At 34.6% G+C, this 24,209-nt stretch overlaps 1 protein-coding gene across 5 annotated transcripts in view; it reads right to left on the bottom strand.

Moving 5' to 3' along the window:
- inavab (innate immunity activator b) overlaps positions 1-18,390 on the bottom strand; it is a 90,856-nt gene extending 72,466 nt beyond the window's left edge. For 2 of the 5 annotated variants that reach the window (XM_061875477.1, XM_061875479.1), the window contains exon 1: positions 13,635-13,886. The gene's annotated coding sequence lies outside the window, so the exon portion shown is untranslated. Of the gene's footprint in view, positions 1-9,615; positions 9,640-13,634; positions 13,887-17,912 lie in introns of those variants that run through there. The other 3 variants (XM_061875478.1, XM_061875481.1, XM_061875480.1) reach the window with 3 other exon arrangements.
- Between the last annotated feature and the right edge of the window lie 5,819 nt (positions 18,391-24,209).

Genomic DNA, 24,209 nt, shown 5'->3' with positions numbered 1-24,209 from the left:
ACTACGGGCTATCTTTTCTGGACGATTTAAAAGTTATCGCGTCTGTTTAGCTGATTGGAGAGCTAGCTTGCACAGCTAGCGGGTCCATGACCATGACTTCTGTTTTGTTTTATCAGCCGTTTTACTGCCGTGTTACAGTTGGAAACAATTAAGGTGTGTAAGTAACGGTGTATACAACTCATTTCCCAACATATATATCTGCGGCTTATAGTCCGCTGTGGCTAATATATGGGGGGGGGAAATTATTAAAAAATGTAGTGGGTGTGGCTTGTAAGGTGGAAAAATAAACTATTACTTTGGCTCTAGGCTGTCAGTGATAATGTACTTTTAATACACAACACTGTGTTTTTTGGATTAGTGATTTAGAAGCGGCTCTGCACTGTGGAGGGACATTAGCCGCTAGCTGGTTAGCGAGGACACTGACAAGTTGCAGCAACATCAATCTGACTTCTGGTGTGCTGCTCATATGCTCAAGTCTCGAAACTTTACCAAATCACTTATCTTTGAGTGTCTAAAACGTGTCTATACTGTAAATCAAAACACATAATTTCAGAGTCATAATCATTTAAATTGACATCTTTTTACACGTGCATGTCAATAAAGAACATTAGAATACTCCTAATAATCAAATTTTATAATGTAAACACATCATTTCAGAGTCATATGTATTTGCTTTGACGAATTTTTACACGTGTATGCCAATAAAGAACATTAGAATACTCCCTAATAATCAAGTTTTATAATGTTAACATCATTTCAGTCACATTTATTTGCATTGACATATTTTTACACGTGTATGCCAATAAAGAACATTAGAATACTCTCTGATAATCAAGTTTTATGATATAAACATAATTTCAGAGTCATATTTATTTAAATTGACATCTTTTTACAAGTGTATGCCAATAAAGAACATTAGAATACTCTCTGATAATCAAATATTATGATGTAAACACAAAATTTCAATCCTCTTTATTTAAATTTACATATTTTTACATGTGTATGTCAATAGAGAACATTAGAATATTCCCTAATAATCAAGTTTTTTCAATCGTCAATATTTAAATTTACATATTTTTACACTTGTATGCCAATAAAGAACATTAGAATACTCCCTAATAATCAAGTTTTATGATATAAACATAATTTCAGTGTCATATTTATTTAAATTGACATATTTTTACACTTGTATGCCAATAAAGAACATTAGAATACTCCTTTATAATCAAGTTTTATGATATAAACATAATTTCAGTGTCATATTTATTTAAATTGACATCTTTTTACACATGTAAGCCAATAAAGAACATTAGAATACTTTCAAATAATCAAGTTTTTTATATAAACATAATTTCAGAGTCATATTTATTTGCATTGACATATTTTTACACGTGTGTGCCAATAAAGAACATTAGAATACTCCCTAATAATCAAGTTTTTTCAATCGTCAATATTTAAATTTACATATTTTTACACTTGTATGCCAATAAAGAACGTTAAAATACTCCCTAATAATCAAGTTTTATGATATAAACATAATTTCAGAGTCATATTTATTTAAATTGACATCTTTTTACACGTGTATGCCAATAAAGAACATTAGAATACTCTCTGATAATCAAATATTATGATGTAAACACAAAATTTCAATCATTTTCATTTAAATTTACATATTTTTACACATGTATGTCAATAAAGAACATTAGAATACTCCTAATAATCAAGTTTTTTCAATCGTCAATATTTAAATTTACATATTTTTACACGTGCATGCCAATAAAGAACATTAGAATACTCATAATAATCAAATTTTATAATGTAAACACATCATTTCAGACTCATATGTATTTGCTTTGACATATTTTTACACGTGTATGCCAATAAAAAACATTAAAATACTCCCTAATAATCGAGTTTTAGAATGTTAACATCATTTCAGTCATATTTATTTGCATAGACATATTTTTACACATGTATGCCAATAAAGAACATTAGAATACTCCCTAATAATCAAGTTTTTTAGATAAACATAATTTCAGAGTCATATTTATTTAAATTGACATATTTTTACAAGTGTATGCCAATAAAGAACATTAGAATACTCTCTGATAATCAAATATTATGATGTAAACACAAAATTTCAATCCTCTTGATTTAAATTGACATATTTTTACATGTGTATGTCAATAGAGAACATTAGAATACTCCCTAATAATCAAGTTTTTTCAATCGTCAATATTTAACTTTACATATTTTTACACTTGTATGCCAATAAAGAACATTAGAATACTCCCTAATAATCAAGTTTTATGATGTAAACATAATTTCAGAGTCATATTTATTTAAATTGACATCTTTTTACATGTGTATGCCAATAAAGAACATTAGAATACTCTCTGATAATCAAATATTATGATGTAAACACAAAATTTCAATCATCTTTATTAAAATTTACATATTTTTACACGTGTATGTCTATAAAAAACATTATAATACTCCTTAATGATCAAGCTTTATGATGTAAACATTGTCTTGCATCTATTTGTGGCTTTAGGAGGCCAAAGAAAGCAAAGAAAGAGTCCCTCCCTCATAGTCCATGGACAAAACCTCCACCTGATAGCGTGCTGCCTTCAGGCTCCACAGGAGAAGAATAAAAGGCCTGAAATGAATCTTGTCTCTCACTGAGTTAGCAATTAAAATGAGTCACTCGATATTTAAAAACATCAAGTTTTTTTTTGTCAATTGTTGCCTGTACACAGAAATGAAAATACATAAAATAACAATTTCAGTGCAGAAAGATGTCGTCATTTGTAATTTTTTTATCATTTGAAGAGGATTCTCCAAGAGCAGCAACACTTGAAATACGCTTTTTTTTTTTTTTTTTTTTACATCTTACCACACACGTGGTATACTTGCACAAAGTATCGGTATCGGATTGGTATTGCAGAAATCAGCCCGAATTTTACTGGGTATTAGATCAGAAAGAAAATCAGTGGTATCGCACATCACTGCCTTAAACACCAATAATGGAAACAACTTGACCAGCAAGTATGGAGAGGAATTACTGGCAAAATTCCACAAACACACAAAAATATATTTCATTACACAAGTAAAGGAAAAAAAAATATTCATAAAAAAACAACAAAAAAAACGATAAGCAGGTAACAAAACTTTTTTTCCAATTAAATAAACGATTAGAATGTAAAAGACAAATTGTCCAATCTAAGAAAAACTATTGGCAATTGTAAAAACAATTTTCGTTAATTAAAAAAACAATTCAAGTAAAAAAATAAAAGTTTCTCAATCAAAAAACTATTGGGATGAAAATGAAAATTTTTCGTGAATAAAAAACTATTTACAAGTTAAAAAAAATGTTCTTCAATTAAAAAAACAATTTGCAAGTAAAAAAAAAAAAAATTTTTATTAAAAAACTTATCATCTAAAAAATGTTTTTCCCCAATTAAATACATATGCAAGTATAAATGTATTTTTCTTAAATAAAAAAACGATTTGTAAGTAAAAACAACATTTTATTCAATTAAAAATTGATTTTAATGTAAAAAAACTAATTTATTTCAATTAAAAACCTATTTGAAAATATATTAAAAAAAAATTTCAATTAAGAATCTATTCGAAGGTAAAAAAAACATTTTTTTATAAAAAAACAAAAACAAAACTATTTGCAAGAGTAAAAACAAGTTTCAATGAAAAAACTATTCCCAAGTAAAAAACAATTTGCTTAAAAAAAAAACAACATTTTTTTTTCAACTAAAATGTAAAAAAAAAAAATGTTTTCCCAAATTTTTTTTTTTAAATATATAACAATTTTCTTCATAAAAAAAAAGCAGGTAACAAAACTTTTGAAATGATTGGAATGTTAAAAAAAAATTGTCCAATCTAAGAAAAACTGATTTCTTCAATTAAAAAAAAAAAATCAAGTAAAAAAACAATTTTCTTCAATTAAAAACATTTGCAGGTGAAAAACATATTTTTTCAATAAAAAAACAATTTGAATGTAAAAATATACAATTGTTTCAATTTAAAAAAAAACAATTTGCAAGAATATACCAATTTATTTCAATTAAAAAACGATTTGCAATGGAAAAAATATTTCTTCAATAAAAAAAATTATTTGCAAGTAAAAAAATATATACTTTTTTCAATTAAAAAAACTATTAAAATGTAAAAAAAATATATATATATTTTCAATTAATTTTTTTTTTTGCAAATATATAACAATTTTCTTCATTAAAAAAACAATAAGCAGGTAAGAAAACTTCTGAAATGAATGGAATGTGAAAAAAAATTGTCCAATCTAAGAAAAACTGATTTCTTCAATTAAAAAAAAAATTCAAGTAAAAAAACTATTTTCTTTAATTAAAAACATTTGCAAGTGAAAAAACATATTTTTCCAATAAAAAACAATTTGAATGTAAAAAAATACAATTGTTTAAATTTAAAAAATACAATTGTTTCAATTAAAAAAAACAATTTGCAAGAATATAACAATTTATTTCAATTAAAAAACGACTTGCAATGGAAAAAATCTTTCTTCAATGAAAAAAACATTTGCAAGTAAAAAAAAAATACTTTTTTCAATTAAAAAAACTATTCGAATGTAAAAATAAACTAAAATGTAAAAACAATTAACGAGTATAAAAACATTTTCTTAAATTAAAAAAACAAAGTATAAAACACATTTCTTCATAAGTAATTTCACTTTATGTGGAAGTGACGACTTTTTGATGCGATTGCACTGGAGTCACATTTTCAAAAGTACAACAAAGCTGCTTGATTGCATTCGTGTGCTGACTCGGCAACTTATGCATCTTTCTAAGATGAGACGGTCCTGGCCAGTCAAACTCTGACCTTTCACCCTCAGGTCAACAACACATGTGGACTGGGGAATATTTCAAAGCACAATACTACAAAAAATACTGCTTAGATGTGTGCGTGTAAAATGAAAGATGATCTGTTTAACTGTCACACATCTAATAGTTCCTCTGAAATATCATTTCTGCTACAACAGTGTTGTTTTTCACAGAAAGAGGATGTTGCAAACTCTACTTCTCGGCATTTAATTACTTTTATGGTGCAACTTTAACACTTTGCTTCTTTTCCCATCATAACTGCAAATTGTTCATGCAATATTGCTATAATAAAAATGAGTAAGAACTGAAGCCTTTCCACGCCAGGCAGGCATGGAAAGAAGGTGTAGAAAGTCAATTAAATGAAGTATTCATTAGGGCAGTGTTTTTCAACCACTGTGCCGCGGGAGATGATTTAATTTTACCTATTTGGGTTCAAAACTATTTTTTGCAAACCAATAATTATAGTCTGCAATTTATGTATTGTTTTTGAGTGTCGGTGCTGTTTAGAGCTCGGCAGAGTAACCGTGTAATACTCTTCCATATCAGTAGGTGGCAGCCGGTAGCTAATTGCTTTGTAGATGTCGGAAACAGCGGGAGGCAGAGTGCAGGTAAAAAAGGTGTCTAATGCTTAAACCAAAAATAAACAAAAGGTGAGTGACCCTAAGAAAAGGCATTGAAGCTTAGGGAAGGCTATGCAGAATGAAACTAAAACTGAACTGGCTACAAAGTATACAAAAACACAATGCTGGACGACCGCAAAGACTTACTGTGGAGCAAAGACAATGTACATCCGAACATGATATGACAAACAGCAATGTCCTCACAAAGAAGGATAAAAACATCTGACATATTCCTGATTGCTAAAACAAAGTAGATGCGGGAAAAATCGCTCAAAGGAAGACATGAAACTGTTACAGGAAAATACCAAAAAAAGAGAAAAAGCCACCAAAAAAAGAGAAAAAGCCACCAAAATAAGAGCTTGACAAGAAGTAAAACACTACCCACAGGAAAACGGCAAAAAAGTCCAAATAAGTCAGGGTGTGATGTGACAGGTGGTGACAGTACACCTACTTTGAGACAAGAGCTATAGTCATGCATGCTTGGTTATGCTTTAAAGTCATAACCAAAAATTGTGAGAAAAACTTTTTACTGTCAACTGAGTTTTGTTTTTTAATTATTTCTGCTGGTGGTGTGCCTCCGGATTTTTCCAACGCAAAAGATGTGCCTTGGCTCAAAAAAGGTTGAAAAACACTGCATTAGTTAGAGCAGGGGTGTCAAATTCCTCTTCATTAAGGGCCACATGGCAGTTATGGTCGCCCTCAGAGGGCCGATTTTAACAATGAGTAATATATGAACATACGTATATATATATATATATATATATATATATATATATATATATATATATATATATATATATATATATATATATATACACATATATAGTACATTAAAAAATGTTTTACATAAGCTGCAAAAAAAATAAATACATTTGCAACTCAGTCACCTGAATTTTACAGTAAAAGCAGTGCTGTTTTTTTTAAAGCATATAAAACAATTGTTTTTTGCAGTAAAATCTTCTTGTTTTAATGTTGTTAGTTTTTTATGTTTTAGTGTCTTACTGTGTATGGGAAAAAAACAGTAGCAAAGTTGATTTTATGAGAAAAAAACAGTAGCAAAATTGATTTTATGGTAAAAAAAAACTAACAAAATTTTAACGTAAAATCTATTGTCAATTTTACAGTCTACAATTTGATTGATAATGTGTTTTGAAATAATAAATCAAGCAGATATTTAAGTACAGTATTTATCCTTATTTTAAAAAAAATATATATTTTTGGAATACGTGATAATGTAGTATTTTTACAATATAGAATTTTAAACTCATTTGAAAAAAGGTATGAAAAACAGGTGAAATGTAAAGAGAAAAAGTTGCAATGTTGACTTTAATAACATAACTCTGCCATGTAGGCGTTTTCTTTCTTTAAAACTGTCATTGCTTCCCCCCAAAAATGTATCAAAATTATTAATATGACTTATTGACATATTCAAGGCTCCAATTACTTCAAATTAAATATTCCACTTTAAATATGTTTTGGGGGTAATTATTACATATTTTATGTGTTTGCCGTATAAATAATATTTTCTATGAATAAAGTGCATACTGTAAAAACAAACATGAAAAAATTGACGGATAGATTTGAAGTTGATCTGGAGACTTAATGAAGCAATAAAATAAATAAAATGTATGACCTTTTTTTTTAACACTTATGAAAATGGTATAAATGGAATGGAATGGAGAAACAACACCAGTTTTTTAGCGGTAAAATTCAAGCAAAAGAGGTGCCAGTTGTTGTTTTTTACCGCAAAATCTTGTTTTAATACTTTTTTTTGTTTTTGTTTCTTATTGTTTTAGTGTCTAACTGTATATGGGGGAAAAAACAGTACCAAAGTGGATTTAAATGGTACAAAACCTAAACCGTAAAATTTATTGTCAATTTTACAGTCTACAATATGATAGATCATTTGTTTTGAAATCACAAGTCAAGCAGATATTTAGGTACAGTATTTATTTATATTTTTGTGAAAAAATATTTTGATTGATTGCTTGAGACTTGTATTAGTAGACTGGACAGTTCAGTACAATTGACCACTAAATGGTAACACTCCGATACGTTTTTCAACTTGTTTAAGTCGGTGTCAACGTTAAACAATCATGGAATACATGATAATAATATTATTTAAATCATATTGAATTTTAAAAGATACACAATACGTGATTTTTAATTTTCAAGAGGGAACGAAAAAAATATATTTCATTAACGCATATTATTTCCAGGCTTTTGCAGGCCGTGTAGTAGTCTTCCAGATCAGTAGGTGGTTTCTAATTGCTTTGTAGATGTGGGAAACAGCGGGAGGCAGAGTGCAGGTAAAAAGGTGTCTACTGCTTAAACCAAAAATAAACAAAAGGTGAGTGCTCCTAAGAAAAGGCATTGAAGCTTAGGGAAGGCTATGCAGAACGGAACTAAAATCAAACTGGCTACAAAGTAAAGAAAAACAGAATGCTGGACGACAGCAAAGACTTACTGTGAAGCAAAGAAGCTGTCAACAATGTCCCCACAAAGAAGGATAAAAACAACTGAAATATTCTTGATTGCTGAAACAAAGTAGATACGGGCAATAGCGCTCAAAGGAAGACATGAAAATACCAAAAAAAGAGAAAAAGCCACCAAAATAGGAGCGCAAGACAAGAACTAAAACACTACACACAGGAAAACGGCATGTATTATTTCCAGGATTTTTCGGGCCGCATAAAATAACATGGCGGGCCAAGTTTGGCCCCCTGGGCCTTGAGTTTGACACCGATGCAGTACAGATGCTAGCCACCTTGGGCTGCTGTGCTCATTTATCCATGAAAACCTGTCAAGTAGCTTGCACATTGCTCCATGGTGATACTAGTGGTCAAAATAAACATTTGTTTAGGTTAGTTGCTTGTTAAACCTGCACAGACTTTGGCCCTCAGCTTAAAGTCCTACTGAGACCCACTACTAGCAACCACGCAGTCTGATAGTTTATATATCAATGATGAAATATTAACATTGCAACACATGCCAATGCGGCCTTTTTAGTTTACAAAATTACAATTTTAAATTTCCCGCGAAGTGTCCTGTTGAAAATGTCGCGAAATGATGACGCTTATGTTTGTGTAGCGGAATTTTATCCCAGCACCACTCACGGCTAAAAGTCGTCTCTTTTCATTGCATAATTACACAGTAATTTGGACATCTGTGTTGCTGAATTTTTTGCAATTTGTTCAATTAATAATGGAGACGTCAAAGAAGAATGCTGTTGGTGGAAAGCGGTGGATTGCAGCTGCCTTTAGCAACCGAAACACAGCCGGTGTTTCATTGTTTGTTGTGAAGCTTTAACACTCTACCAAATGTCAACCGGCAGGTTTCGGTGAGAAAATTGTGGTAATAAGTCGGCTCTTACCGAAGACATGAGCGGAGATTGTGTCCTCCTGCAGCAGCTGTCAAAGAGGCAGCTGCGACTTTCTTGGCTCCTCCATGGCTTCCATCCAAGACACTGGCAGTCACCACACCCTTCCGACTTTCAGGTATGATTACATAATCTCACTAAAACACTAGTAACACAATAAGCAGATAAGGGATTTACCAGAATTACCCTAATAAATGTGTCTGATAACATCTGTATCGCTCACACTGCCCTTGCCTTTTTTTCCCTAGTGCTTCACTCTAACTTTCCTCATCCACGAAGCTTTCATCCTCGCTCAAATTAATGGGGAAATCGTCGCTTTCTCGGTCCGAATCGCTCTTGCTGCTGGTGGCCATGATTGTAAACAAAGTGAGGATGTGAAGAGCCCTACAACCCTGTGACAATTTTAAATTTCCCGCGGAGTTTGTTGTTGAAAACGTTGCGGAACGATGACACGGGTTGGAGGGGACATATTAGCCCAGCACCACACATGGCTAAAAGTCGTCTCTTTTCATTGCATAATTACACAGTAATTTGGACATCTGTGTTGCTGAATCTTTTGCAATAAGTTCAATTAATAATGGAGACGTCAAAGAAGAATGCTGTTGGTGGAAAGTGGTGGATTGCAGCTGCCTTTAGCACCGAAACACAGCCGGTGTTTCATTGTTTGTTGTGAAGCTTTAACACTCTACCACATGTCAACCGGCAGGTTTCGGTGAGAAAATTGTGGTAATAAGTCGGCTCTTACCGAAGACATGAGCGGAGCTTGTGTCCTCCTGCAGCAGCTGTCAAAGAGGCAGCTGCGACTTTCTTGGCTCCTCCATGGCTTCCATCAGAGACACTGGCGGTCACCACACCCCTCCGACTTTCAGGCATGACTATATAATCTCACTAAAAAACTAGTAACACAATAAGCAGATAAGGGATTTACCAGAATCATCCTAATAAATGTGTCTAATAACATCTGTATCGCTCACACTGCCCTTGCCTTTTTTTCCCTAGTGCTTCACTCTAACTTTCCTCATCCACGAAGCTTTCATCCTCGCTCAAATTAATGGGGAAATCGTCGCTTTCTCGGTCCGAATCGCTCTTGCTGCTGGTGGCCATGATTGTAAACAAAGTGAGGATGTGAAGAGCCCTACAACCCTGTGACAATTTTAAATTTCCCGCGGAGTTTGTTGTTGAAAATGTTGCGGAACGATGACACGGGTTGGAGGGGACATATTAGCCCAGCACCACACATGGCTAAAAGTCGTCTCTTTTCATTGCATAATTACACAGTAATTTGGACAATCTGTGTTGCTGAATCTTTTGCAATTTGTTCAATGAATAATGGAGACGTCAAAGAAGAATGCTGTTGGTGGAAAGCGGTGGATTGCAGCTGCCTTTAGCAACCGAAACACAGCCGGTGTTTCATTGTTTGTTGTGAAGCTTTAACACTCTACCACATGTCAACCGGCAGGTTTCGGTGCGAAAATTGTGGTAATAAGTTGGCTCTTACCGAAGACATGAGCGGAGCTTGTGTCCTCCTGCAGCAGCTGTCAAAGAGGCAGCTGCGACTTTCTTGGCTCCTCCATGGCTTCCATCAGAGACACTGGCCGTCACCACACCCCTCCGACTTTCAGGTATGACTATATAATCTCACTAAAACACTAGTAACACAATAAGCAGATAAGGGATTTACCAGAATTATCCTAATAAATGTGTGTAATAACATCTGTATCGCTCACACTGCCCTTGCCTTTTTTTTCTAGTGCTTCACTCTAACTTTCCTCATCCACGAAGCTTTCATCCTCGCTCAAATTAATGGGGAAATCGTCACTTTCTCGGTCCGAATCTCTCTTGCTGCTGGTGGCCATGATTGTAAACAATGCGAGGATGTGAAGAGCCCTACAACCCTGTGACAATTTTAAATTTCCCGCGGAGTTTGTTGTTGAAAACGTCGCGGAACGATGACACGGGTTGGAGGGGACATATTAGCCCAGCACCACACATGGCTAAAAGTCGTCTCTTTTCATCGCATAATTACACAGTATTTTGGACAATCTGTGTTGCTGAATTTTTTGCAATTTGTTCAATTAATAATGGAGACGTCAAAGAAGAATGCTGTTGGTGGAAAGCGGTGGATTGCAGCTGCCTTTAGCAACCGAAACACAGCCGGTGTTTCATTGTTTGTTGTGAAGCTTTAACACTCTACCACATGTCAACCGTCAGGTTTCGGTGAGAAAATTGTGGTAATAAGTCGGCTCTTACCGAAGACATGAGCGGAGCTTGCGTCCTCCTGCAGCAGCTGTCAAAGAGGCAGCTGCGACTTTCTTGGCTCCTCCATGGCTTCCATCAGAGACACTGGCGTTCACCACACCCCTCCGACTTTCAGGCATGACTATATAATCTCACTAAAACACTAGTAACACAATAAGCAGATAAGGGATTTACCAGAATTATCCTAATAAATGTGTCCAATAACATCTGTATCGCTCACACTGCCCTTGCCTTTTTTTTCCTAGTGCTTCACTCTAACTTTCCTCATCCACGAATCTTTCATCCTCGCTCAAATTAATGGGGAAATCGTCGCTTTCTCGGTCCGAATCGCTCTTGCTGCTGGTGGCCATGATTGCAAACAATGTGAGGATGTGAAGAGCCCTACAACCCTGTGACAATTTTAAATTTCCCGCGGAGTTTGTTGTTGAAAACGTCGCGGAACGATGACACGGGTTGGAGGGGACATATTAGCCCAGCACCACACATGGCTAAAAGTCGTCTCTTTTCATCGCATAATTACACAGTATTTTGGACAATCTGTGTTGCTGAATTTTTTGCAATTTGTTCAATTAATAATGGAGACGTCAAAGAAGAATGCTGTTGGTGGAAAGCGGTGGATTGCAGCTGCCTTTAGCAACCGAAACACAGCCGGTGTTTCATTGTTTGTTGTGAAGCTTTAACACTCTACCACATGTCAACCGGCAGGTTTCGGTGGGAAAATTGTGGTAATAAGTCGGCTCTTACCGAAGACATGAGCGGAGCTTGTGTCCTCCTGCAGCAGCTGTCAAAGCGGCAGCTGCGATTTTCTTGGCTCCTCCATGGCTTCCATCAGAGACACTGGCGGTCACCACACCCCTCCGACTTTCAGGTATGACTATATAATCTCACTAAAACACTAGTAACACAATAAGCAGATAAGGGATTTACCAGAATTATCCTAGTAAATGTGTCTAATAACATTTGTATCGCTCACACTGCCCTTGCCATTTTTTTTCCTAGTGCTTCACTCTAACTTTCCTCATCCACGAAGCTTTCATCCTCGCTCAAATTAATGGGGAAATCGTCACTTTCTCGGTCCGAATCTCTCTTGCTGCTGGTGGCCATGATTGTAAACAAAGTGAGGATGTGAAGAGCCCTACAACCCTGTGACAATTTTAAATTTCCCGCGGAGTTTGTTGTTGAAAACGTCGCGGAACGATGACGCGCGCGCGTGAGGTCTCGGGTTGTAGCGGACATATTAGCCCAGCACCACACACGGCTAAAAGTCGTCTCTTTTCATCGCATAATTACACAGTAATTTGGACATCTGTGTTGCTGAATATTTTGCAATTTGTTCAATTATTAATGGAGACGTCAAAGAAGAATGTTGTTGGTGGAAAGTGGTGGATTGGAGCTGCCTTTAGCAACCGAGACACAGCCTGTGTTTCTTAATTGTTGTGAAGCTTTAACACAGAACGATCAAGCGAACATGTTTTCTACGCCAATCAGCAAGTTTTTGGATGGGAAAATTGTGATATTAAGTCGGCTCTTACTGGAGACTTCCGTGGATTATTAGACTTCCTCCTGCAGCTCAAAAAGGCAGCTGTGTTCTTGGCTCCTCCATCGGCTTCTCTGAGAGACACTGGCGTTCACCGCAGCCATCCGAACTTTCAGGTATGTCTTTATAATCTCACTAAAACACTATTGAAACAATGAGCAGATAAGGGATCTTCCAGAATCCATTCATCCATCCATTTTCTACCGCTTATTCCCTTTCGGGGTCGCTGTCGCCTATCTCAGCTACAATCGGGCGGAAGGCGGGGTACACCCTGGACAAGTCGCCACCTCATCGCAGGGCCAACACAGATAGACAGACAACATTCACACACTAGGGCACATTTTAGTGTTGCCAACAACCTATCCCCAGGTGCATGTCTTCCAGAATTATCCTAGTAAATGTGTCTCATTACATCTGAAACGGTCTCACTGCTGCCGCCTGGAGCCGTCGCTTTTTATTTCTTTTTTTTTTGTGCTTCACTCGAACTTTCCTCATCCACAAATCTTTCATCCTCGCTCAAATTAATGGGGAAATTGCCGCTTTCTCGGTCCGAATCGCTCTTGCTGCTGGTGGCCATGATTATAAACATTGTGAGGAGCCCTACGACCCGTGACGTCACGCGCACATCGTCTGCTACTTCCGGTACAGGCAAGGCTTTTTTATTAGCGACCATGGATTTATTAGCGATCGTGGATGTTCTCTACTAAATCCTTTCAGCAAAAATATGGCAATATGGGGAAATGATGAAGTATGACACATAGAATGGAGCTGCTATCCCCGTTTAAATAAGAACATCTCATTTCAGTAGGCCTTTAAAGAGCATCTTTTACAAAAAATAAAACTGTTTAGTAGGGCATCAACTTGGGGGAGTTCATGTGTTTCCCAAGCAAAAGTGAGTAAGAATGTAGCATGCACAAAGTGGGAATAATGCAGAAAAATCTCTGCAACGCAAAAAGTTTGGCTCTTACCTCGCAGGCTAGCTGGCTAGCATCCGAAGCTAACTACCTCCATGCAATCTTCGCTCTCCATCCTCTCACTTTCCCCACATTCCAGCTGAGTGCTTCGGGGTGAACACGAACCGAGTCTTTCCGACACGCTCCGGTGGGTCCGATAGCAGATTTAAAAGTTAAAATACAACCGCCGGCAGGTAGTTTTACTCGCAAAAGTAAACTTTTTTTTTCCTGAGGGGGGGGGTTCGCGCTGAATGTGTGACACGTTCAGGGTGTGTCGTAAAAGCGAGCGCTGATGTGTCAAACTGTGTTATGAATGATCGATAGTGTTTGATTTTTTGTCACCATATTTAGGAATAACGTTGGAAAAATAACACGTTAGGTTTAATACCCGTTGAAATAATTGACTCGGTGAAAGCATGATGTCTTTGGGCTGTGATGTACAGTACTTACAGTATGGTAGTGCCTCTTTAAACAGTGCTGTTCTTTGATTGGTTGTTTTTTGAGCGTTCAAGCTTTAAATTACGAGCTAAAATAATGTAAGTGAATGCCTCATTTATTTGTTTTCTAGAAAATGTCCTCACTTTTTGTCAACTACAGTATTTTGTCAAAGCAAATAACAACAAGGCGATTGAATATTACGTAAGATACTTCGGTTCAATATACTAAGATACATTTCACATTTTCAAAATCCACGTAGCGATTCATTAGTGAACCAACTGCGGTATAGTTGTAAGATGTATGACGTCATAACGAAACAAAAACTTAATTTTGAATCTTCTCGCTTTCGTCTTAATATTGGAGTGCAGTGACAACATCTGGCCACTAGAGGGCAGGTGAGGTGCACGTCTACGTAATTCACTGACCGGCACAGCCAACGTCACCAGTCTGAGTAATAATAATAATTATATAATAACTATAATAATAATTAAATAAAATAATAGTAATAATAATAACAATAACAACAATAGTATTACTAATAATTAAAAAAGTTCTAATAATAACAATAATAACAACAACAATACTACATCTAATAATGGTAATAATAACTGTCATGATAATTAATAACTAGTAATAATAATAATGATACTACTAATACTAATATTAACAACAATACTACTACAACTACTAATAATAACAACAACACTTCTAGTAAAAGTAAAACTAACTAGAAACTAGTAATAACTGTAATAATAACTAATAAGTAATAATAATAATGATCATAGTAATAATAACAATAACAACAATATTACTACTACTACTACTAATTCTGATAATAATATCAACAACAATAAAATAATGATAATAACAATAACAACAATACTACTAATAATAATAACAACTATAATAACAATAATAATAATAACAATACTACTACTAACAACAATAATAATAATAGCAATAATATTACTGTCATACGAATGTATGACTATATTTAAAATATAATAACAATAACAACAATTAGAATAATAGTAATTACAACAACAATCATAAAAATAACAATAATACTACTGATAATAACTACAACCACAACAATAATAACAATACTACTTTTAATAACAGTAACAACAATTAGGAACTAGTAATAACTATAATGATAATTAAGAACTCCTAATAATGATTTGATAATAACGATAATACTACTAACAATAACAACAATGCTACTACTACTACTACTACTAATAATAATAATAACAACAAAATCAGCAACAACAATACTACTTCTAATAGTAATACTAACTAGAAACTAGAAATAACTATGATGATGACTAGTAATAATATGATTATAATGATAATACTACTACTAATAATAACAATAACAACAATGCTACTCCTACTAATAATAATAATAAAAATAACAACACTACTTCTATTAATAGTAATAACTAGGAATTAGTAATAACTATAATGATATTTAATAACGAGTAATAATAATTATGATAATAATAATGATAATATTACTACTACTACTAATAATAATAACAACAACAATAAAAAATGAAATAATAACAACAATACTACTACTACTACTAATAACAACAATAATGATAACTACGACAATAACAATGCTACTACTACTACTAATAACAACAGTAATAATAATAATATTGTTTACCTGTATGTCATCTTTTTTGTAAGGGGCGCTGGAAGCCGGCAGACCCGTCAGCGATCCTGTTCTGTCTCCCTGTAATGTTTGTCTGATCTTCAATCAATCAATCAATCAATGTTTACTTATATAGCCCTAAATCACTAGTGTCTCAAAGGGCTGCACAAACCACCACGACATCCTCGGTAGGCCCACATAAGGGCAAGGAAAACTCACACCCAGTGGGACATTGGTGACAATAATGACCCAGTGGGACGTCAGTGACAATGATGACTATGAGAACCTTAGAGAGGAGGAAAGCAATGGATGTCGAGCGGGTCTAACATAATACTGTGAGAGTTCAATCCACAATGGATACAACACAGTCGCGAGAGTCCAGTCCAAAGAGGATCCAAGACACAGCAGCGAGAGTCCCGTTCACAGCGGAGCCAGCAGGAAACCATCCCAAGCGTAGGCGGACCAGCAGCGCAGAGATGTCCCCAGCCGATACACAGGCAAGCAGTACATGGCCACCGGATCGGACCGGACCCCCTCCACAAGGGAGAGTGGGACATGGAAGAAAAAGAAAAGAAACGGCAGATCAACTGGTCTAAAAAGGGAGTCTATTTAAAGGCTAGAGTATACAAATGAGTTTTAAGGTGAGACTTAAATGCTTCTACTGAGGTGGCATCGCGAACTGTTACCGGGAGGGCATTCCAGAGTACTGGAGCCCGAACGGAAAATGCTCTATAGCCCGCAGACTTTTTTTGGGCTTTGGGAATCACTAATAAGCCGGAGTCCTTTGAACGCAGATTTCTTGCCGGGACATATGGTACAATACAATCGGCAAGATAAGATGGAGCTAGACCGTGTAATATTTTATACGTAAGTAGTAAAACCTTAAAGTCACATCTTAAGTGCACAGGAAGCCAGTGCAGGTGAGCCAGTACAGGCGTAATGTGATCTTGAATGGGATTGTGCTGAAAATTGTAATTTTCCTGAAGGAACTCTCCTGACGGAATAAATAAAGTACTATCTATCTATCTATCTATCTATCTAATAATAATAATACTGTCATGTATGACTATATTTAACACTTTTATGAGTGGGGGCTCTTTTAGGTCCTCAATAATTTAAAAATGATTCAAATAATGATGAAATAAAATCAATGTTTTTTTTTATGAATTATCGAGCTATGAAGGCTCCAATAAGTACTTCACATCAAATATTCCACTTTGGGAAAAAATGTGGGGAAAAGATTGCATATTTTGTGATTTATGCCATAAAAAAAGAGTTTTGACCAAAACATATCAAAAATAAAATACATTTATTTCGACAGAAATCTGAAGTTGATGTAGAGTTTAATAAAAACATAAAAAAATATAGACGTGATTTTAAACATTTTAATGACTGAGACTTGACTGTAAAGTTGAAAAAAAATCATTATGTTGTATGTTTTGAATATGACAAATGATTTTTCCATTCAGTGGAGAAAAATTGGACACCCCTGCCATAAAGTAATAAGACTCAAGTAAAAGTCAAAAGTAATCGTCCACATAAGTAACTTATGATTTACTGACACGTTGTTTTCATTGTACTTGCACCACAAGCTTAGTTGCAGTGTTGTTAGCGTGTGTGAACAGACAAACAGGGCTAATGTTGTTAGCGTGTGTGATCAGACAAACAGGGCTAATGTTGTTAGCGTGTGTGAACAGACAAACAGGGCTAATGTTGTTAGCGTGTGTGATCAGACAAACAGGGCTAATGTTGTTAGCGTGTGTGATCAGACAAACAGGGCTAATGTTGTTAGCGTGTGTGATCAGACAAACAGGGCTAATGTTGTTAGCGTGTGTGATCAGACAAACAGGGCTAATGTTGTTAGCGTGTGTGATCAGACAAACAGGGCTAATGTTGTTAGCGTGTGTGATCAGACAAACAGGGCTAATGTTGTTAGCGTGTGTGATCAGACAAACAGGGCTAATGTTGTTAGCGTGTGTGATCAGACAAACAGGGCTAATGTTGTTAGCGTGTGTGATCAGACAAACAGGGCTAATGTTGTTAGCGTGTGTGATCAGACAAACAGGGCTAATGTTGTTAGCGTGTGTGATCAGACAAACAGGGCTAATGTTGTTAGCGTGTGTGATCAGACAAACAGGGCTAATGTTGTTAGCGTGTGTGCTACCAAAACATCAAACACATCTGCAACTTACCCCTGCCTCTTTTCTCTCGCCGGAAGTGGAGTGAACATCTCCAACAGAAAAATGAACATTTATCCCACGTGGCAAGAGGGGAAACATGAAAGGACATAAAAGACTTTAAAGAGCGCAGAGGTGATGCAACTTCTACATACAGCTACAAAGAGTAAAAAAAAAAAAGGAGTAATGAACACTTCACATTGCGTACACATTTTCACCGTGCATAGACAAAAACAGCATTTCTACAAAGCCACCATGTGAACTGACTCTGTCCTATGCTGCCCACTAGCTCGCGGCCAACGTCCGCTCCAGGGAGACCGAATAGAATAAAAGAGAATAGAAAGTACTTTATTGATCCCTGGGGGAAATTCAGCACCACATTCACTCACGATAGACAATAAACACTAAGGTATTTTTTTACATCTGAATGACATAAATACAGTCTATATTTTACAGCATTATTCACGTTAGAATAACATAATTACAGTCTATTATAATATAATATAAGGGAATAAGCGGTAGAAAATGGATGGATGGACAGTCTATTTTACGGCATTTTTTACATGTGAATATAAATACAGTCTATTATACAGCATTATTTACATGTGAATAATATAAATACAGTCTATTTTACGGCATTATTTACATGTAAATATACATACAGTCGATTTTACAGCATTATTCACATGTGAAAAACATAAATACAGTTAACTATACAGCATTATTCACATGTGAATATACATACAGTCTATTTTAGAGCATTATTCACATGTGAAAAACATAAATACAGTCTATTTTACGGCATTTTTTACATGTGAATAATATAAATACAGTCTATTATACAGCATTATTTACATGTGAATAATATAAATACAGTCTGTTATACAGAACTATTCCCATGTGAATAACATAAAAACAGTCTATTACACAGCATTATTCACATGTGAATAATATAAACACAGGCTATTATACAGCATTATTCACATGTGAATAATATAAATACAGTCTATTATACAGCATTATTTACATGTGAATAATATAAATACAGTCTATTATACAGCATTATTCACATGTGAATAACATAAATACAGTCTATTATACAGCATTATTCACATGTGAATAACATAAATACAGTCTATTATACGGCATTATTTACATGTGAATAATATAAATGCAGTCAATTATACAGCATTATTTACATGTGAATAATATAAATATAGTCTATTATACGGCATTATTTACATGTGAATATACATAGTCTATTTTACAGCATTATTCACATGTGAATAATATAAATACAGTCTATTATACAGCATTATTCAAATGTGAATAATATAAATACACTCTATTATACAGCATTATTTACATATGAATAACAGAAATACAGTCTATTTCACGGCATTATTTACATGTGAATATACATACAGTCTATTATACGGCATTATTCCCATGTGAATAATATAAATACACTCTATTATACAGAATTATTCACATGTGAATAATATAAATACAGTCTATTATACAGGAATAACATAAATACAGTCTATTATACAGCATTATTCACATGTGAACAATATAAACACAGTCTATTATTCAGCATTATTTACATGTGAATAATATAAACACAGTCTATTATACGGCATTATTTACATGTGAATAATATAAATACAGTCATTATTGTCACCGATGTCCCACTGGGTGTGAGTTTTCCTTGCCCTTATGTGGGCCTACCGAGGATGTTGTAGTGGTTTGTGCAGCCCTTTGAGACACTAGTGATTTAGGGCTATATAAGTAAACATTGATTGATGATAAATACAGTCTATTATACAGCATTATTCACATGTGAATAATATAAATAAAGTCTATTTTACGGCATTATTTACATGTGAATAAGATAAATACAGTCTATTTTACAGCAGTATTCACATGTGAATAATATAAATAGAGTCTATTTTACGGCATTATTTACATGTGAATAACATAAATACAGCCTAGTATACCGCATTATTTACATTTGAATAATGTAAATACAGTCTATTTTACGGCATTATTTAAATGTGAATAATATAAATACAGTCTATTTTACGGCATTATTTACATGTGAATAATATAAATACAGTCTATTATACAGCATTATTTACATGTGAATAATATAAATACAGTCTATTATACAGCATTATTTACATGTGAATAATATAGAGTCTATTTTACGGCATTATTTACATGTGAATAATATAAATACAGTCTATTATACAGCATTATTTACATGTGAATAATATAAATACAGTCTATTATACAGCATTATTTACATGTGAATAATATAAATACAGTCTATTATACAGCATTATTCACATGTGAATAATATAAATACAGTCTATTATACAGCATTATTTACATGTGAATAATATAAATACAGTCTATTATACAGCATTATTTACATGTGAATAATATAAATACAGTCTATTTTACGGCATTATTTACATGTAAATATACATACAGTCGATTTTACAGCATTATTCACATGTGAAAAACATAAATACAGTTAACTATACAGCATTATTCACATGTGAATATACATACAGTCTATTTTAGAGCATTATTCACATGTGAAAAACATAAATACAGTCTATTTTACGGCATTTTTTACATGTGAATAATATAAATACAGTCTATTATACAGCATTATTTACATGTGAATAATATAAATACAGTCTGTTATACAGAACTATTCCCATGTGAATAACATAAAAACAGTCTATTACACAGCATTATTCACATGTGAATAATATAAACACAGGCTATTATACAGCATTATTCACATGTGAATAACATAAATACAGTCTATTATACGGCATTATTTACATGTGAATAATATAAATGCAGTCAATTATACAGCATTATTTACATGTGAATAATATAAATATAGTCTATTATACGGCATTATTTACATGTGAATATACATAGTCTATTTTACAGCATTATTCACATGTGAATAATATAAATACAGTCTATTATACAGCATTATTCAAATGTGAATAATATAAATACACTCTATTATACAGCATTATTTACATATGAATAACATAAATACAGTCTATTTCACGGCATTATTTACATGTGAATATACATACAGTCTATTATACGGCATTATTCCCATGTGAATAATATAAATACACTCTATTATACAGAATTATTCACATGTGAATAATATAAATACAGTCTATTATACAGGAATAACATAAATACAGTCTATTATACAGCATTATTCACATGTGAACAATATAAACACAGTCTATTATTCAGCATTATTTACATGTGAATAATATAAACACAGTCTATTATACGGCATTATTTACATGTGAATAATATAAATACAGTCATTATTGTCACCGATGTCCCACTGGGTGTGAGTTTTCCTTGCCCTTATGTGGGCCTACCGAGGATGTTGTAGTGGTTTGTGCAGCCCTTTGAGACACTAGTGATTTAGGGCTATATAAGTAAACATTGATTGATGATAAATACAGTCTATTATACAGCATTATTCACATGTGAATAATATAAATAAAGTCTATTTTACGGCATTATTTACATGTGAATAAGATAAATACAGTCTATTTTACAGCAGTATTCACATGTGAATAATATAAATAGAGTCTATTTTACGGCATTATTTACATGTGAATAACATAAATACAGCCTAGTATACCGCATTATTTACATTTGAATAATGTAAATACAGTCTATTTTACGGCATTATTTAAATGTGAATAATATAAATACAGTCTATTTTACGGCATTATTTACATGTGAATAATATAAATACAGTCTATTATACAGCATTATTTACATGTGAATAATATAAATACAGTCTATTATACAGCATTATTTACATGTGAATAATATAGAGTCTATTTTACGGCATTATTTACATTTGAATAATATAAATACAGTCTATTATAAAGCATTATTTACATGTGAATAATATAAATACAGTCTATTATACAGCATTATTTACATGTGAATAATATAGAGTCTATTTTACGGCATTATTTACATTTGAATAATATAAATACAGTCTATTATACAGCATTATTTACATGTGAATAATATAAATACAGTCTATTATACAGCATTATTTACATGTGAATAATATAAATACAGTCTATTATATACATGTACATAAAAGGAGGACACTTACGAGCTCGTGCAACCAGCAGCCACTACATCTTGTAAAAAAGTCCCTTTCAAAAAGTGTTTGAAGTGCGGTCATGTGACTGCCAGGCCGCCTTTGATTGATGAAACAGAGTCATGTTTCAAAACAATACAACGTGAATTCCAGACTATCAGTTGCTACTTTTTACTGCGCTTTGGCCCCTGCGGCTTACTAAACGGTGCAGCTAATTTATGGATTTTTTCTTCGCTAACGGTCACATTGCAAATAGTTTAGCAACTTCTGGACGAGTTCACTCACTGCATGTTCATAGTATTTCCTTCTCCTTGAAGTAGTACCAAAGAAGTACAAGTGCTGTTCCGTCTTCCAGCCATCCATAGCGTTCTACTCGTATGGATTCTGTTTAGCTGATTGGAGAGCTAGCCTGTGCTGCCAGTGGTGGGTCATCTGGCAGTTTTCCTCGCAGATGTCAAGCCGGTGATGAGTAGTGGTAGTCATTTTTGACGTTGGACGTAATGAAGTGAATTGAAGTGAATTATATTTATATAGCGCTTTTCTCTAGTGACTCAAAGCGCTTTTACGTAGTCAAACTCGATATCTAAGTTACATTTAAGTGGGGGGCACTGGGTAAAGTGTCTTGCCCAAGGACACAACGGCAGGGAAAAGGATGGCGGAAGCGGGGATCGAACCGGGAACCCTCAAGTTGCCGGCAAGGCCGCTCTACCAAGCGAGCTATACCGTCCCCATGTAGGACACACTTGGGGGGGGGAAGGTGGAGGTCCACCCATGGCGTTTGTTTACATTGTGACACCGGTGAGCTACGGTTTGTAGTGAAGCATGTTTAGCTATTCCTCGTCCTCCAGTGATAATGGTACTTGGAAGAAACCTACTTTCTTTGTCGCCATGGAGACGAGGATTAGTGATTTAGAAGTAGCTGCTAGCCAGGTCTTAAAGCACATCTTCCTTTATCTTTACCGGTCTTTTTCAGAGGCGGTATAGTACCGAATATGACTCATTTGTAACGCGGTACTATACTAATACCGGTATACCGTACAACCCTACCTCGGACTTTTCGATTTTTCAGCATGCCGCCCTCCGTGGATAAAGTTAGGACACCCTGAAAGGCCGAAGTACACGTTGGTGGTTTTCCTTGCAGATGTCAAGCCGGTGGTGAGTAGTGGTAGTCATTTTTGACGTTGGACGTAGTGAAGTGCATTGAAGTGAATTATATTTATATAGCGCTTTTCTCTAGTGACTCAAAGCGCTTTTACATAGTCAAACCCGATATCTAAGTTATATTTAAGTGGGGGGCACTGGGTGAAGTGTTTTGCCCAAGGACACAACGCTGTTGTAAAACCTGTCTGGCTGAAATAAGCAGGGGCGTCCATGATAACGTTGCTTGGATGACAACATATGTTGCTCCAAAACCTGTATGGACCTTCCAGCATTAATGGTGCCTTCACAGATGTGTAAGTTACCCATGCCTTGGGCACTAATGCGCCCTCATACCATCACAGATGCTGGCTTTTGAACTTGTCGCCTATACCAATCCGAATGGTTATCTTCCTCTTTGTTCAGGAGGACACCACGTCTTCTGTTTCCAAATATAATTTGAAATGTGGACTCGTCAGACCACAGAACACTTTTCCACTTTGCATCAGTCCATCTTAGGTGAGCTCGGGCCCAGCCAAGCCGGCGGCGTTTCAGGGTGTTGTTGATAAATGGGTTTGGCTTTGCATTGCAGAGTTTTAACTTGCACTTACAGATGTAGCGACCAACTGTAGTTACTGACAGTGGTTTTATGAAGTGTTCCTGAGCCAATGTGGTGATATCCTTTACATACAGATGTCGGTTTTTGATGCAGTACCGCCTGAGGGATCAAAAGTCTGTAATATCTTAGCTTACGTGCAGTGATTTCTCCAGATTCTAATACACCCCCATACCATCACACATGCTGGCTTTTGAACTTGTCGCCTATAACAATCCGAATGGTTATCTTCCTCTTTGTTCCGGAGGACACCACGTCTTCTGTTTCCAAATATAATTTGAAATGTGGACTCGGCAGACCACAGGGGGGGGGGTCCAGCTTGTGGCCATTGTTGGAAGAGCGAGAGCGCCACAGGACTGCACCTGCAGGCCGG

This window comes from Nerophis ophidion, linkage group LG16 (assembly GCF_033978795.1).
Source record: "Nerophis ophidion isolate RoL-2023_Sa linkage group LG16, RoL_Noph_v1.0, whole genome shotgun sequence".
Lineage (NCBI taxonomy): Eukaryota > Metazoa > Chordata > Actinopteri > Syngnathiformes > Syngnathidae > Nerophis > Nerophis ophidion.
The sequence above is the reverse complement of the archived record's forward strand: the minus strand, read 5'-3'. Positions and strand labels throughout refer to the sequence as shown.